This window comes from Xiphophorus couchianus, chromosome 17 (assembly GCF_001444195.1).
Source record: "Xiphophorus couchianus chromosome 17, X_couchianus-1.0, whole genome shotgun sequence".
Classification (NCBI taxonomy): Eukaryota; Metazoa; Chordata; class Actinopteri; order Cyprinodontiformes; family Poeciliidae; genus Xiphophorus; species Xiphophorus couchianus.
The window spans coordinates 8403038-8419248 of record NC_040244.1 but is presented as its reverse complement, the minus strand read 5'-3'; the positions used below and the strand labels follow the sequence as shown (position 1 = coordinate 8419248).

At 37.0% G+C, this 16211-nt stretch overlaps 1 long non-coding RNA gene across 1 annotated transcript in view; it reads right to left on the bottom strand.

Moving 5' to 3' along the window:
• LOC114161236 (uncharacterized) overlaps nucleotides 1-16211 on the bottom strand; it is a 31080-nt gene that overhangs the window by 12262 nt on the left and 2607 nt on the right. Inside the window, exons 2-3 of the long non-coding RNA XR_003598967.1 lie at nucleotides 14430-14598; nucleotides 5737-5984 (exon numbers count right to left, since the gene is read on the bottom strand). This is a non-coding gene — a long non-coding RNA (uncharacterized LOC114161236). The remainder of the gene's footprint in view (nucleotides 1-5736; nucleotides 5985-14429; nucleotides 14599-16211) is intronic.

The window sequence follows — 16211 nt, the reverse complement described above, 5'->3', positions numbered from 1 at the left end:
CAACAACAAAAGCTACAACAGACGTAACGCCTGGCTGGACCAACATCTACAGTTTAATTCTAATCAAAATGTTGTTGAACATTACATAAGTAATTAATTGTTAATTACAGTAATTTACAATACTTTCATTGCTAAGATTTAAAATCCTTCAAAATTCTTTTTAACAATGCAATGTTTCAAATGTTTTTTCATGCATTATTAGCATTGATTAATATCAAATAAAAGGGAAGATGTAACATGTTTTTACTCATTAAGCTGTTGTTTTGACTTCAGTTCTGAGGTTTCTCTGCTCTGTTAAACTAAGAAAATGAGACACTGTGATGGTGGATTATGTAAATTTAATCTTCAACATAAAGATATGATGCAGTCAGATTTATTTTCTGGATTTAGTTCTTTGTAGCAAAACACAAACATGCACACTTGAGGCTGGCACCTGCCTTTCCTCTGTTAACACCTCAGCCTTTACAGGGCTCCTAATCCCCCAAACACAGAAGTGTTAGGTCAGGATGCACTTTGTCATCACTGTTGCCCCCCTTGTACCTCTCCTCTAACGCCTTTATGAGCACACACTTTTCAGTTAACACGAAAAAGCAAAATATTGCACCCATTTCGTCCAGCCTCAGATATCATATCCAAAGCTTTTCAGTGTTATTTTTGCACGTCAAAAAATGCATAAACAGTTGGGCGAAGGTGCCAGGGCCCTCAGCATCCAGGGACTGCAGGAGGTAGAACCAAATGTCGGATTTATTTGAGAGGTTGCAGCTCAGCAGGGCGGCATGCTTCTGTTTGAGCTGGGAGTGTTAATGAGGGCGTTGGTGCTCATCTGCTGCCTTTGAGAGGAGCCCATCTCTTCAAATGAGTGTGTTCTTTTTGCAGCAGCACTTAAAGAAAGTGTTTCCTCAGAAACTGAGCTGGACTAAGCCATCTTTAGCTGTGCCATATGTCTTCCTATTATTTTTCTTTCCACATTTGCAAATATGTAGAAGTAATTAGGAACAACAGAGATTGATAAGTCATTTTGTCTGTAAGACAATTATTTCAAAATTCTAAATAAAACCCAGCAGCTGTTGTACATGCAACTAATACAGCTTTCTTCCTAATGTCTTTACACTGAAGTTGTAACTGGGCACACATTTGGACATTTATCATCACTAGTTGCTTTCTTGAGTCTGAGCTGGTTGCTTAGCAACTGTTCGAGTTGAAGAAATCTCCCTAACTTCAAATAAAGTTGTACAGAATTGTATTTATATTGAGAGGTTAAATGAAGTGCAGAATGTGTGGTTGTGAGCTTTAAATTGCTTATTTAAAGATGCTAACAAGTTCTTAAAGCTCAAGGATCCTGAAAGGAAATTGATAGAATTAATTAAATTAAGTTTTTCTGATGTAGTTTCTGCTCTAAGAAATGATAATTCAAATTTTCTTGGCTGATCTTTAAGCGCAGCTGCTAACCTTGTCAGTCGTCCTACTTGCTCCTGACTTCACTGAAGGCACCATCTTTTGTGTATATTTACATTTCATTGTCATCTTTTTGTTTTTTCATGTTTGAATGAAGGCTTTATAGCCATGTCTCTTTTGTTTATGCCACACTCCCACGCTCCCATTAGTCCCAGCTCTCTTGCCAGTTCCCCTAAAGCCCCTTCGTTACCATCAAGGATTGAGAAAGAACATGGGGCTGATGATGGATTTATCTCATATGTTTCACTCTCAGTCTGCTTTTGGTCAGAAAACAGCCAGAAAAGGGCTCCCAGTGACTGACCCGCTCTGTTAGTCACACTTTCTGCAGCCAGCATTGACTCATTCTCAACGTATTTAACCTAGACTTGAACTAAAGCAGAATTAGTCCCAGAAGACTCCCGCTGCTGAACCTTTGTCTCCCATTAAAATATCTGTCTTTCCTCTCACCGTCTTTATATCTTTCGTGTCTCTTTCTTCCTCCATGTTTGTGAGGCAACGCCGGCCGTGTCATTGCCACACTGGACACTATGAGCTGGGTCATGCAGGGGTTTCCCCCCTGAGAGCTCGACTTTTACGCCTGAGCTAAATCAAGTGTCATAGGCTACCTCACACTCCCGTCCGATCTTTAAACCTCAGCTCAGGCTCTCGCACTCTGATGCCCGGTGACAACCTGCAGAGGGCCAGTGCTAACACCCCTCAGGGGTCAGCACTGGATTCACTTTACCAAACCACACAAGAAACCTCTCCTGGTTTGCAGCACCGATAAGAAGATGAAAAATTATGATATTAAAGACAGCTTTGAATTACTGAGAATGCTTTTTACTTTTGGCATATTTGTTGTCATTTCTGTTAACATAATAATTAAAAAAATCAGTACTATCATACATTTTCTTCATGAAAATCGTACAAGGAATCCTCACAGGGGTTTGATTAATTCATCGATGTAGAGCTTAAATTTCATGTTGTTAGTTCAAATCAGATTAAAACCGGTAATAACTCCTCTGCGAAGAAGTAATACATTATTAACAGTTCTATGAAACTGGTTGCAAAGAACTATTCTGTTAAGATCATTTTCAAAAGTTTTTTTGTCATCTCTACTTAAAAAAAATAAAAATCTTGACGGAATATTGTATATCACAACACAAAACATTACAGATTTCAAACAAAAGTAAATTAAAAAATGAAATAACCATATATGCTCAACAGAATATACAAATTAGGGTTAAAAACATGGCAAAAAAAGCAATAACTGTGAAATTTCATGAAGTGACACCCTTAAACCTAAAACCCTTAAACCTAAAACAACCTCTCTTTTACAGCATCTTTACATTTACCTTAGTAATGTTAAATTTTATTGTGACTTTAAGTGCAGTGGGTGCTGTGAAAGATCTGGAACTAGACAATGAGTATGTTGGCCAAAAAGAGAAGTATAGAGCCCACATGAGAAAAGTGATCTTGATTAAAATTCTATTACTTGATGAAAAATGTTATTACTCCTGAATAATCAGGTTGATTCAGGTTTAGATCTAAAACCTAGCCCAAGAAAATAGAAAAGTCCATCTGCCTTCTGTTACAGCACCTGTGATTATTCTGCATTGATTCCTGCAGAAAAAGAAATCTCCTGAATCTGATATAATAAGAAGTTTAAATCTAGCTCTACATACAAATAAAATACATTCTTGATGTAGTATGTGTTTAAAGATGCAACGTGTTTAATTTACTGACACTAGTGGCCAAAACTATAAATTACATTCCTCCACAAAAATATTTCTCACCACATTCTCCTTTTATAGGCATGGTTAGAAACTAGATATTCAGTAAAGCAAAATTGAGAAATAAAAATAATTTTTTCATTATATATTTTTCCTTTGCTTTCTGGTTCTGTTCAAAAGGAGCTTTAGCACAACTAAAACGTCATTTTAACCTTTCCTTGCCAAAAAGAGCATCATATCCCATTTATTTTCCCTGAGACCTGCTCTAAAATGTCATCTTTTATCACTTTACATCTCGAAAAGCATTTACAGCATTAGGGGACAGGTGAACTTTATGGTCAATACCCCTATCATAAACTTGGCCCACCTAACAGTAAATGATCGGATCCCCAAGTCAGCTCCACTAAACACTGTGGAAAACACGAGCAGGTCGACTCGGACCTGTCAGAAAGTGCTGTGAAGAATGTTACTGAAAGCGAAGGCTGTGAATTGATTGCCCTCTGGCTGCTGCCAAAAGGCGCTCGATGTGCCATCCTGTGTTGAGTATGTGTGTGCGTCAGCCTGTCATGCCCCCTGTATGTGGAGATATTGGGGGACATGGCTAATTAAATGGAGTAAAAGCTGTTGAAAGGGGCTGGACACTGCCAGCACGAGAGGACTTGACACCCATGTGTTTCGAGAGGCAGAGAGGGCAAGCATGACGGAAGAAGGAGGCCCATGTTACTGCACCCCGCCTGGCTGCAAGAGCTCAGTCATGGGGCAAAGACCCTTTGGGAGGAGGAACCATAATGTAGAAGGCTGGTGTTTGCATTAACTGCAATTCCAGACCCTTTTTGGGGCAGTCTTTTCTATATTTGCCCTATCCAGCGCAGAACTTTAAACCCCAACACCCTATCCTGCTGTGACACACACACATTCCAGGAGGAGGAGATGGGAGTGTGTCAATTGGGAAACAACGGCTGTTAGTTACAGAAAATGCATTACGGCATGGGCCCCGGCGAAAGAGCGAAGGAGAGGAAGTGGTGAGATTACGCATGGGTCTGTGCGAGAAGAACACGGGGAGATTTCCTCCCCCTCTCTGCCGTAAACTGTCCAGATTTACAAGGACTCCAGGGATGGGGATATCTCATCCTCGTCCCATCAAACTTTGACAGCTCCTGATTTAAAAATAATCCTAAATCAGCGTGTGACGGATGTCAGTGGGATATAAGGAGGTCAGAGGAGAAAAGGCATCCCTATTACTGTCTTAACTACCTTTCCAGTGCAAACACTGGTAATGTGAACTTAAATTTAATACTTTACATATGAGCAACAAAGCTGTTTGAAGTTTATTTGGGAAGAAAATTAATTTGCAGCGCAAGTTTTAACATCCTTGTTATTATGTTTTACTTATTTTCTTTCTCTTTACCGGTCATAAACAAACTTGTACATTTTTGACACATTAAAGCACTAAAAATAAAATCATGCATTCCTTTAATGTATATTGAGCATTTTTTTAAAAATAATACAGATGTTTTGGGACTTTTATTTAGTGATCTGTGTTGTCCATTACTAACCAACCCCTGTTTGGTGATGGCAGATACTGCCTTTTTCCAAAAGGTTTATTCCGGTTTAAAAGGAGAGTTTTCCTTTCCACTATCGCCATATGCTTGCTCGAGAGTCAACAAGTCAATACAATTAACCAGGCTTATTTAGATGGCACTGTGTAATTTTTAAAAAATTGCCTGAGTTGTATTTTAATTAATAGAAGAGAATTAGGGGCACTGAAAAAAAGACATGATTTTAATATCAGAATTCTGACTTCCATACATTTGAGAGCCTGGGAGCAACCAGCCTTAATGGCAGAAGTGTTAGTTATGCAGGAGGAGAACTAAAGTTCTGGAGGAACAAGTCAGATAAAAATGATCCCGTTTTATTAATGCCATACAGTCAGACTTCTGTGATTGAAGTCAGAACTCTTTTTTTTTCCAGCGGCCCTCATCTTTCTCTGTAATAACTATAAATTGAACTGCACATTATTGGATCAGAATGTAACTGTATAATTGGAATATAGCTGACCGGTTCTTGACAAGACAGCTTGTTAATTGTCAGTATAAAAATGGAGGTTAGAAGCTCATAAAATTGGAATTTTACAATATGAGCTTTTGAAAAAATAAAAAATATCCTGCAAGCAATTCCAGACCAACATATAAGCATTTTCATAATTACTGACAATATTTTAGTCTCCCTCAATAGATTGAGCATCTTTGAATTTTTGTGTTTCTCATCCTAAATGAGGGAACAACATATTTTAATCTTGACAGCGTGAGTAAAAGTAACAAAGTTATATAAGCTTGAAAAGGTCACTATGCGCTGCTTCCAATAGTACCAAAAAGCGTTCCTCCTTCAGCTGCATCAAGCTGCTTGCTGAGTACTCTCCCCTCATCTGGTGAAGATATTTCTCCCCTCATTCCTCACAGCAGTAAATAACAGTAAATAACTGTCTCCATTCTGCCTTGTTCCAGCTACTGCTCCGCTGACGTACGTTTTTTTATTGTGCCGGCATCACTCTAAACCGGATCTTGCTCACCTGCTTCTCCTGTGATCACGGCAGGCCTCTGAAGACCCCCTGAACAGAAACAGGAAGCACTTCATAGCTCGGGTCGCGACCCCTCTCACTCAGCCCCATGAGTCAAGGCAGGGCCCACCCCGGCGAAACACGGGAAAGTTCCGGTCCCATCAACAAGGTGTGGAAGGATATTCACGGGGGGAGGAGGTGTGCAGGGCTTCACTCTGTCTATCGGAGCATGCGGGAGTCAGACAGAGAGAGGCGCATATCTGTGGAGTGGAAGCCATGTAATGATATTACACACACGGCCCAGAGAGGCACATGTAAATGCAACTACAGCTGCATCCAGAACAAAACTGGACATCTGATTTAAGACAGTTAAACAGTTTGGAACTGAATACAACATAGATGCCTGTAGTAAAACAATATTTCACAACCTTTTTTAAATAGATTTTAATCTTCATTTAGGTGTCTACCTTCAGCAGTAATTGGGCTAGAGGTGGGATACAACTGCAGGCTATTGGCCCATAGTAGGTACTCTAAGTATAATATGAATTCTAAAGGTAAATACTGGAAAAATGCTCATAATTTCACTTAAGAGTGAAGATTTTGGATTTAATACAGTTTGCATTGTTGTTCTGAACTCTGAAGAAACTGCATTTTCTTAAAGTAAACTAAGAGCAGATTATTAAAAACATACTTTAAATATATACTGAAAGGATATGTATGTACTTGCAAAATGTTTTAAAAACGAATGTTTCTGCTGGACAAAATTAGGTAAACCACACAAAACAAAATTACTGTATTAGCTACAATTACTGTGCTGTTTGTTTAAACAGTTCCATGCACAAAATAACAATTAATGTTATTTAAATCGTGTGTTTGTTGATTGTTTGTGCTTGTCTATCCTGTTATGAGTTGTGAGTGAATATTCAATTAGATTCTTGATCCAATTAAATATAAGCTTTTTTCAACTTTTTGGGTAAAATATCATGTCAACTCTTTATGTGTTATTTTAGTGTAAAGTACCCAGGAACGATACTGACTCATTGATTTTGAAAAGTTAGAAAATTCATCAATTTCTGACCATTAATGTATTCCAATGGACTCCATGATAATTGCACAAAAAAGAGAAAATCTTAAACAAGAAATGCTAAAAGGTAGAAACTAGGCTGAACATGCCAGGGGAACTAAGGATGTAATACACGACGCAAGTAATCATCCAATGATATGAACTCCTTTCCTTATTTTAGTACACATGCTGAAAGGTGTTCAAGGAACATCATCTTAGTCATTAGTTTAGATTTTCTTTAAGAGTTGCAATTGAGTCCTGTCTGTTTGTATTTTCTTCTTTTATTCCCAACTGTTAAAGCAGTTGTGCCTTATTTTACATTATGCTTCATTTTTTTCTTTAAAATTTTTCAATTTGTATTCTGAACCACAAAGCCCCCATAACGGGCTCCAACATGATGATGCAGCTAATTAAACACGATCTCTATTAGTGGATGTCCTGAGCATATTCCCCAGCATGCCATTTTGCATTTCTAATGGTACATGACTTGGACATTTTGCCTTCATTTTACGCATATTAAAATGAAGTGAAGCCCAAATATCCCGAGTGTGTCCCCTCATGTTACATGTTACATGTTTGGACTTGTCTGAGAAAATAATCACACCATTAAATAACTTTTAAGTTCCTATTTTTTCTTTGTCTTAATTCTTGGCTGCGACAGATTTTTCATGTTAATAGAGGAATATTAGGGGTGTGAACTGGAAGAGAAACTGAAATCAACAGGCATAACAAAGCTACGCTGTTTTTCCTTCCAATATACATTTCTCAGAAACGCTCTGACATTATCTCCTTTCTCCTGCCGGCAACTTTTCAGATAATCTTGACTTAATGGACTCCTCTCTGTGGAGGAATTATGCAGTCATCTTTCTCTAACAGCAGCCAGGTTTATTATAATGTGCCTGAAAAATGTGTGAAATCAGTACTTGGCAGTAGGGCAGTTTAACTCATAATAGGAGTCAAGTCTCTTTAAAAATGTTGGCTCCAGTTATCATAATGTTTCCAGTTAAGATTGACCTAATAAATAATTTTACATCAACAATAAAACCCACAACTACATGCTGTTCCACACATGGTGTTCAGGTGATAAACCTAAATAAATTACCTCCAAGTTCTTCCATTTCCCTGAACATGATTAAAATGTCTCATGACTCAGCTGACAAACCTGGAATCTGAAATATAAAATATAAAATGTCCATCTGTGTACACAGAACCTCCAATGGAAACACTCTCCTCTATGTTTGGATACACTTAAAGTCAAATATAGCTTGCTTTGTTACCTAGGGTATCACAGATTTTTTCTTGTAAAAAAAAGAAAAGAAAAATTGTATAATTTTCCTTCCACTTCTCAGTTATACGGAAGTTTGTATTTTTATATCTCGTGACATAACAATGAGGCACATGGATGGTCTTTAGTTGTTACTTGACAAATTGTGAAAATGTTAAAGAGATGTGAAAGCAAACCAGCACAACAAATGAGAACACTGGCACCTTTGGCATGAATGCAGCCCCGTATGGGCCCACATTCCAAATTTTATTTATAGATGAAATGTTTTCTAACTCAAATTGTGTTTAAAATCATTTGTGATTTCTGAATCATTCAGTCCAGGTGGTTTATTCTATATACTGAAGTGGGTGTTTTTGTCTTATAATCCCCAAAAATAAAAACGTTAATGCTCCCTTTTGTTAATTCACAAACAGAACATAGGTTATTTGAATCTCACACTGTTTTAAAGAATATCGGGTTAAATGAAAATCAATCCAGCTCAGGTCTTAACAATCTAAGCATCTGTAATTTTGACTAGAGATGATCAAATATTATCCAGATTTCTTTGATTAGATTGATATAACCCTTTAATGGTGCAGAATAGCATTCACTGATATCAGTGTTAACCTCCAGTGGGTCATATTCTTTTTACAGTGCTTAAACTCTAGCAACAGAGAGGTATATGTATATGCAAGTAAGTAACAGTTCTGTTACTTACTTGCAAAATAAATAGGTTTTCTAAAACCTATTTATTTTGCATGATGGAATGGTACCCTGAGGAGTGAATTATGTCATCCATGTTAAAAACCTTTTTTACTGAGATAATGCATATTTTCAGCATTTTTTTAAAAGTAGTTTCTTTCTGATTTTTAAGACATCCTGTTGATTTTCACATCTTGAACCTCCTATTGCATAATCATATCATGTATCCACTTTAGGAATCATCTTTTTAACAAATGAGCTGGCCTTTCTCCAGCTAAATTTATGCCTTGCCAGTTCTGGTATCTGTGCTTTTGCCAGCTGTTTTCTTTCCTGAAGTAAATCTCTATAAATCAATGGGAGTTAATCTGCTGAGAAGATTGTGTGCTTACCCCGGCTACGGGTGCACTCCTTCTCCATTGGTTACAGAACATCCATCAAGCACTCAATGAAGGCTCCAAGGAGCAGAGACACCCCCAGTCCCCTTCTAACCCCATCAGCCCACCAACCCCCAACGTCACCTCTCACTTTTTCATATTCTTCTTCTGATAACTGGATTATGAAAGCTGAATTGTTCTTGAGAGATAAAGAGTAATTGCCTCATGATTTGGATCAGTTATGTGTTTGTTGAGTCTCACATTCTTGAGATGCTCCATCTTTATCTTGGTGCCCTTTTGGCCTCATCGCAAAACATTTCGTCCTGCAGCACTGTCTCTTGGGCGGCGGTGTCTCACTGCATTGGAAAGTTGATCTGATTACCCCGTCATTCATCATGTAACTTTAACTCTGAGGGGCACAGTGCAGCGAAGGGAAATCTTTGCAGTGACATAAAGCCAGGGCTGTATTGGTGCAAATCACCTTTATACTCTATTTGCAGAAAGAAGAATGTCTGAGTGTTGCCATAATGGTTTCAGTAGCACACAATCCAAACTTGCACACTGTCTTATTGTTTTATTAAAATGTTGAAAGGGTGCTTCTAAACATTTTTGGGGGTGTTTCACAAACTGAAATATATCAAACCACTCTATGTGAACTCTATGTGACCCGACTAGGTTTACCCAAATTATCCTACAACTCCAAACAACACCCAAATTATTTGTACAAGCAGTTTGGATGCCTCAGTGTTGGATTGTACCACTTGTAGCCACTGAAATAGTAGGAACACCTGAAGTTGATGACTTGGAACTGGTTTTGATACATATTTGTGGTCATTGTCCTGCAACAATACCCAATAATGTTCAAATTTAAATAGTCTTACGCAAACTACCTCCTCAAATGAAATAAAATTGATCTGGAAGTTCAGGAGTCTACAAAACAAGCCGATCACTCAGTTGAAAATGACTGTGACTATACTGAAGCAAGTTCTTTATGCTCTGAAATGCACCGTGTGCACAAACCTGTGCAAATAAGTGTTGTTTTTAAAAACCACTGTAGTTGTTTGCTGTTTAATCATTCCATACTTGGATAAAGAACAGCCTAAATAAATTATTTAAATCATTGAAATCTAAAAACATTATATTTGTGTCGATAAAGAGTGTACTTAATGTAAATATTGTATGTAAATGTAAATTATGAAGAAACATCGTCATTAGACATAGATACACATAAATGCCATGATGGTTCTTGCTTCTCATTTTGCTCCCTGCCTTTTGCTGCCCTACACACAACAGACAAATACAAACCCAGCAAAAGATGTGCTACAAAAAAAAACATTTTAGTAATGTAACTTATCAGAATTATTGAAAATTTAAAAATAAATATTTTAAATTTGACCTCCAGCTTTTGACCAATGTTTGGTCAAAGGTTTTTAATCAAATACCAATTTAGGCTTCATTTGCCACAAGCACTGGGCAAATAAAAAAAGCATCAGAAAGTCTACTTGAGGTGCAACGGAGAGGAAAGGTTTTAGTTTTGCAAATGCATGTGCTGACCTAGGTTGTCAGCTATAGGACCTAAAATATGTTGTGATGCTGTACAATTTAGTATTTTTCCATGCTCAGTCACAGTTGAAAGGTAGCATTATTTCCAATATAAAAAACATGATTTGTTTAAGCAATGTAATCATAGATTGTACCAACAGTGCAAATACCTGAAAAACTTGAATACAAGAAAACTTGATATTGTTGGATGAACAACGAAGTGTACTTCCAGCTGAAATCAAATGCCAATGAAGGATGACAGTTTTTGATGTTTATACATAGTTCAACCAAATAGATTTTGACTTTCTATAATTATTAAATTAAACCTGGAAGTATTTATGTAAATATAAGGTTAAATATAAACATAGATTACATATAATCCAAAGTAGAATCAGTGAAACTGTAAACGAGTAGGAAATGAGTTATGAAGGGATCAGTGGTTTGGATTTCATGCATGCCAGTAACAGCCGTAGGCCTGCGAGTGATTCACGCAAGTCAGACAGCTCACACTTTATTACAAATTATAATTGGAATTTGGCAACTATGCTCTGAGCTCATCACTACTTGCTGTTATGCTTTCATTTAGAAACTGGGACTCATGAGGAAAGTGAATTTCCTTTGAGAGCCTAGAGGTGGATGATGGGATGGTGCCAGACTAGAAACAAGCAACAAGCAGCAGCAAATAAATGCCTGAAGGAGAGAGGAAGAAAATGCATCTGGCTGGTGTGCAAAGAAAGAGAACTGTATCTGTACTTCTTTGCATGAAATTACAGGCAGTCATTGCATCATTACACAATAGACAGTTATACATTTACATTGTTTCTGTGGTTGTGAATGGATTGATTTTTTGACTAATTAGCATAAGTTTTATTGACTTATTTTCGTCCAAGCCAAGGATAGCTATAATAAATAAAATAAAGTAAATTAGATACATTAACAACAGCAAATAATCCAGAAGCAGAAAACTTTGTTACTTAAGCTCATATTTAAGTAATAAAGCATATATGGAATATGTCCAGATGGGTTTTGTGTGTTCTATTGCTCTACAGGCACCACTTCTATTTTTTAGAAGTAAATACATAACTGTTTTACACAAATGTGTCTTATTTATCAGTTATGAACTTTACTTCACAATAAAGCAACTTATGTAAGGAAATAACACAACTTATACCATAAATTCTTTCACCATCTAACCGCTAACATAGATGCATCCAAAAAAAAAACATTTTTTATTACTTCCCAGATCTTGACAGCTCTTCACTGTCATGCACTATCTCTTCTAGGCTGTCAGAAAGTTTAGTATGTAACTTTTCTGACAGCAGTGACAAGCAATCTGTCTAAAATCTTGCTTCTTTCTCTTTTAATAGAGAAAATGATATTCATTCTCCAGTGATTTATTCTACAATACTCTAGGTCCACTAGGTCTTAAAGTTATTTTAAGCAGTGAAAATTAGCAATTTTAGCTTGATCAAGCCTTCTCAGAGCATTCTAGCTTAGTCTGTTTTAGGATATCAAAAAATAAGTACATAAATAAGAGATTTATTGTAAAAATTAGTATAGGTTTGTTATATGAGAATTTCTTTAAATAAAATTATATTAATAGTACTGAAATGTTAGTATTTTTAAGTCTATATAGTGAGATTGTGTGCAGTCAGCATCTTACCTAGACGAAAGAATAGATCCAGATCACACATCTAATTACAGCACAGTTAAGTCCAAAGCAATCATCTATCTAAACTCAAAAGTTTGCAGTTTGTGGATTCACATATTGGTATATTTTTCTGTGGAATGTAACTCTGAATTATTAATGAAAAATTCACCTATTTGCTGATTTTTTGCATGATGCTACTTGACATGCTATTGGCTCGTTTGCAAAGAAGCCAATCTAAGATACCGCTTATTTTCTTTGCTGCTGATTGGCTGTACCTCCAAGAGTGGTAATAAGGAAGAGTGTAGATATTAGCTTCTCTGTTTGTGCTAAGATGGTTTCTACTGTGTGGACTAATGCATATTAAGGTATATTTGGTGTTTGAAGTATGAAAATGAAAATAGGCCTGACCTGTGAGAACATCGTGGGTCCACTATATTGGTTCAATACTTTTTATATTGAATTTAATGCTGCAATAGTTACTATCACGTAGAATCTCCTCTCTTATCACATTTCCTTCAGCTAAAACTGAACTGGTTTCCTTAGTGTCAGAAAACACTGTATTGTTGATTTTTATGTTGCTTCAGTTATTACGGTACACTTTCTGCTGTGTTTTTTGAACTGATATAACCTTGAAGCAGAGAACATGAAAGAAGGTAAACCAGTTGACATGATTTACATCTAAGAGATCTGGCCAACTAATTTCCCGTCTGATAAGAAGCTCTAACTACTTAAAAAATATAAATGAAAACCCCACCTTAGAAAATTAATGACTTATTTAAATAAAACTTTAAACTTAAAGTCAATCATAGCAACAAAAAAAAACTTAGTACTTCCCTGAGAAGGAAAGGTTTTCTGTTTGTATTGGTGTGTCAGTCTGAGTGAATTATGCTTCTGGTGGGACTAAGTAAGCATATTTTAATACATCAACTGATTTCATGTTGTTGGGATTTGTACACATGCCGTAAGCTTTGAATGCTCCTGGGGAGATCTCTGCTGCAACATCTACCAACTCTGCTACCAAGTCGAGCCTCTTTTCTTATTCAAATCGCTACCTCTCCCCTGAGCCAGCAGGCTGTTTGTGAAAGCAGGTCTGTGGGGACCACATGGAGAGGAGGAATCAAGAAAAACATGTCCGACAGACACATCCAACAACCGCTGCCGTCGCCTTTCATCTTCCTCAGTCCGGAACAGTAAGAGTAGGTGGAGCAACAAGATCTGCTCTGGAAACAGCATGTTGTTAATTATTAAATTCTACGCTATGAATATGGGAATGCTCTGTTTTGCTAGGAGGTACTGCATGAGTAAGCAGGTCAGTGCTAGACAGCAGAGCAGAGGGAAAATCAGGGGAATCACCAGTTTGAGATGAGACAATTCCTCTCTACTGTTCATCATCCTTATTTTCTTTCATTTGAGAGCCGTGAAGAAATGACTCAGAACTCAAACACGACCCCTAAAGGAAGTCACTCACAAAGAATGTCCAAATGAGCAATAGGCTCTCTGTCATCGGTGCTGCTCTTATAAAATAACATCTAAAATCCACCAAAGTGGCGAACATAGAGATTAAGCTGCCATTTTTTTTACAGCTTACAACAGAATCTGGTTTGTGGGAAACTGAAATACTGTCTAAAAGAAGTTTAAAGCTACAGTTTTGTTTGGGTAATCTGACTGGCAAGAGGGTGGTTAAGCCTTAATGAGTGGAGCGCTGCTCTGTGATAGGATTGGGCATGGTGATTAGTTAGGGGAGTCAGAGATGAACCCAGGGTAGCGCAAAGTTTCAGCTCCCTACTGGTGTAAACTGTGGGTGGTGAGGAGATAAAACACAAGGAACGCTCACAGCATTGTTTATGCTGCTTGTTTGTGGTCTGCATTCATGCAGGAGGGTGTGGAGTGTGTGTGTGTGTGTGTGTGTGTGTATTAGCGGGGTGCAGTCCTTATGTCTCTGCAATGTAGCATAGGGCTGCTAAAACCTCCCACATTAAGATTGAGATGTTATAACTCAGCTTTTGTTTAGTCAATATTTGCCGTCTGATACTTCTTTCTGCAGATACTATGCATCTAAGTTAATGGTTTGTGGGCCAAAATTAACTAAATGCATCAAAAAACATTTACCTGAAAATACACATCAGGAAAGACGAGTATCTTCTCCCAACTGGGGGTCCAGGACTGAGTATTGGGGGGTCCTGTCCCACCTGTTCGCCTGCCCCGAGCAGCCAGGGTCAGTCACCAGGGAGGTGGTCCTGCTTGGCTCCATCCACACCACGAGCCCACCCTATCAAGGCTAAACAGTGTGAAACAACACATTAACTAGTGGCCTGTCCAAATGTCAGCCAGGACAAGTGCTATCTTTAAAAACGACCACCACAGATCCATTTGTCTTGCTGTGTGGTCTTCACATAAACTTAAGTTAAGTTTTTTGTTATTGTTGGATTGTTGCTAAAATCTGCAATAAAGACTCAACTGTTTAATTACACGTAATTTGAATACATAAGAATTGTGTTGGACGTCTGGAAGGAGAATGAACCAAAATGCCTTTTCAGGTCTCTAACATCTGCTCAGTACAATTCTTCATATGTTTGCACCAAAACTCTTCTTACCTTGCTACAGTTTACTAATCAGCCTAGAAGTTGTTTTATAGCCATCTAAAGGAAAAACATGGCCAGCAAGATGGGCTTTTCATAAAACAGTCATGTAAAAGTCAGCCACATTCAGAAGTTGTGTAGATATTGGGATGAATATACAAATAGTATCAAAGATTTAGTGGCATGACAGGGTAACAAACAAGGTGAAGCGGGTGGAATCTTGCAAAATTTTTAAAATCACAAACAGAAAATTCATCTATGTCCAAAACAGCTTGACGGGAGGCTGTCAAGTTGTGAAGAACTAAAATAAAGATGAGCTGAAAATTAAAAGCTGTTCACAACAAAAACACATTTAAGGTGTTATAGAGGTGTTTTGTTGTAGTTTTCGTAATGTACAAATTAGCAAAACAAGAACAAAACAGGGTTAAAAAAATAGCACCAAAAGCACAGAATCACACAGGTTATGTTCTATCACACAAACAGAATGCACAAAATAAATGGCAGTAATAGATGATTCTGTTTAAGAAAGAAGAACTGGGCCTGGTGTACCATCTATGTAACTAAAACAAAGATAGAAACTATAGAAAACATTAACCATAACTGCATTCTATGTAACACCTACCAAAATCAATCCACCATAAGAGTAACAGTAATATTAAATCACTGGTTTAATATCAATAGCATAATTTTCTACCTTTAGAAAATTAAGAGGAAATTGTTGACCAAACATTTCACTATGATATCAGCTATAGGTCAGCATTATTTTTAAAAAATTTAAAACGTAAAGGCATCTTTTTATCCTAATTAAAACATTATTTCTTACATGTCACTCTAGTGCTCAATAACTGAGAGTGGAGTGTTTTGCCATTAGAGTATTGAACACATGTGTTAAAAAAAAATCTAATAATTACAGTACCGTAGTCAATATTTTAAAGTTTTATACATTTTAGTAGATTTGGTAGGTATAATCTTGCTTGCAGAAAACTGTAATTTTTCCCTCATTGTGAAATTATTCTTATCAGAAATATCTGGTATTTAGAAAATATGACGATTCCAATTTTGTGAACTGTGTGAAGACAAGAATTTCACACTTACCTTCCTAAACTTTTAAGGAACTTTAGGGAAATATGTTTCTTATCGAATGGAGACAGTTTGAAGCAATGGGAAAAAAAGTCAATTTAGGAACAGTGAATGTAATCAAACTCTACATTTCTTGCATTAGTGATACAATCCAAGAGGAATTGTGTTCAAGAGCAGAAATAAATGAAGTTAATAAGTAAACTCAGTTGAAGTTGATATATTTTTTTCTGAA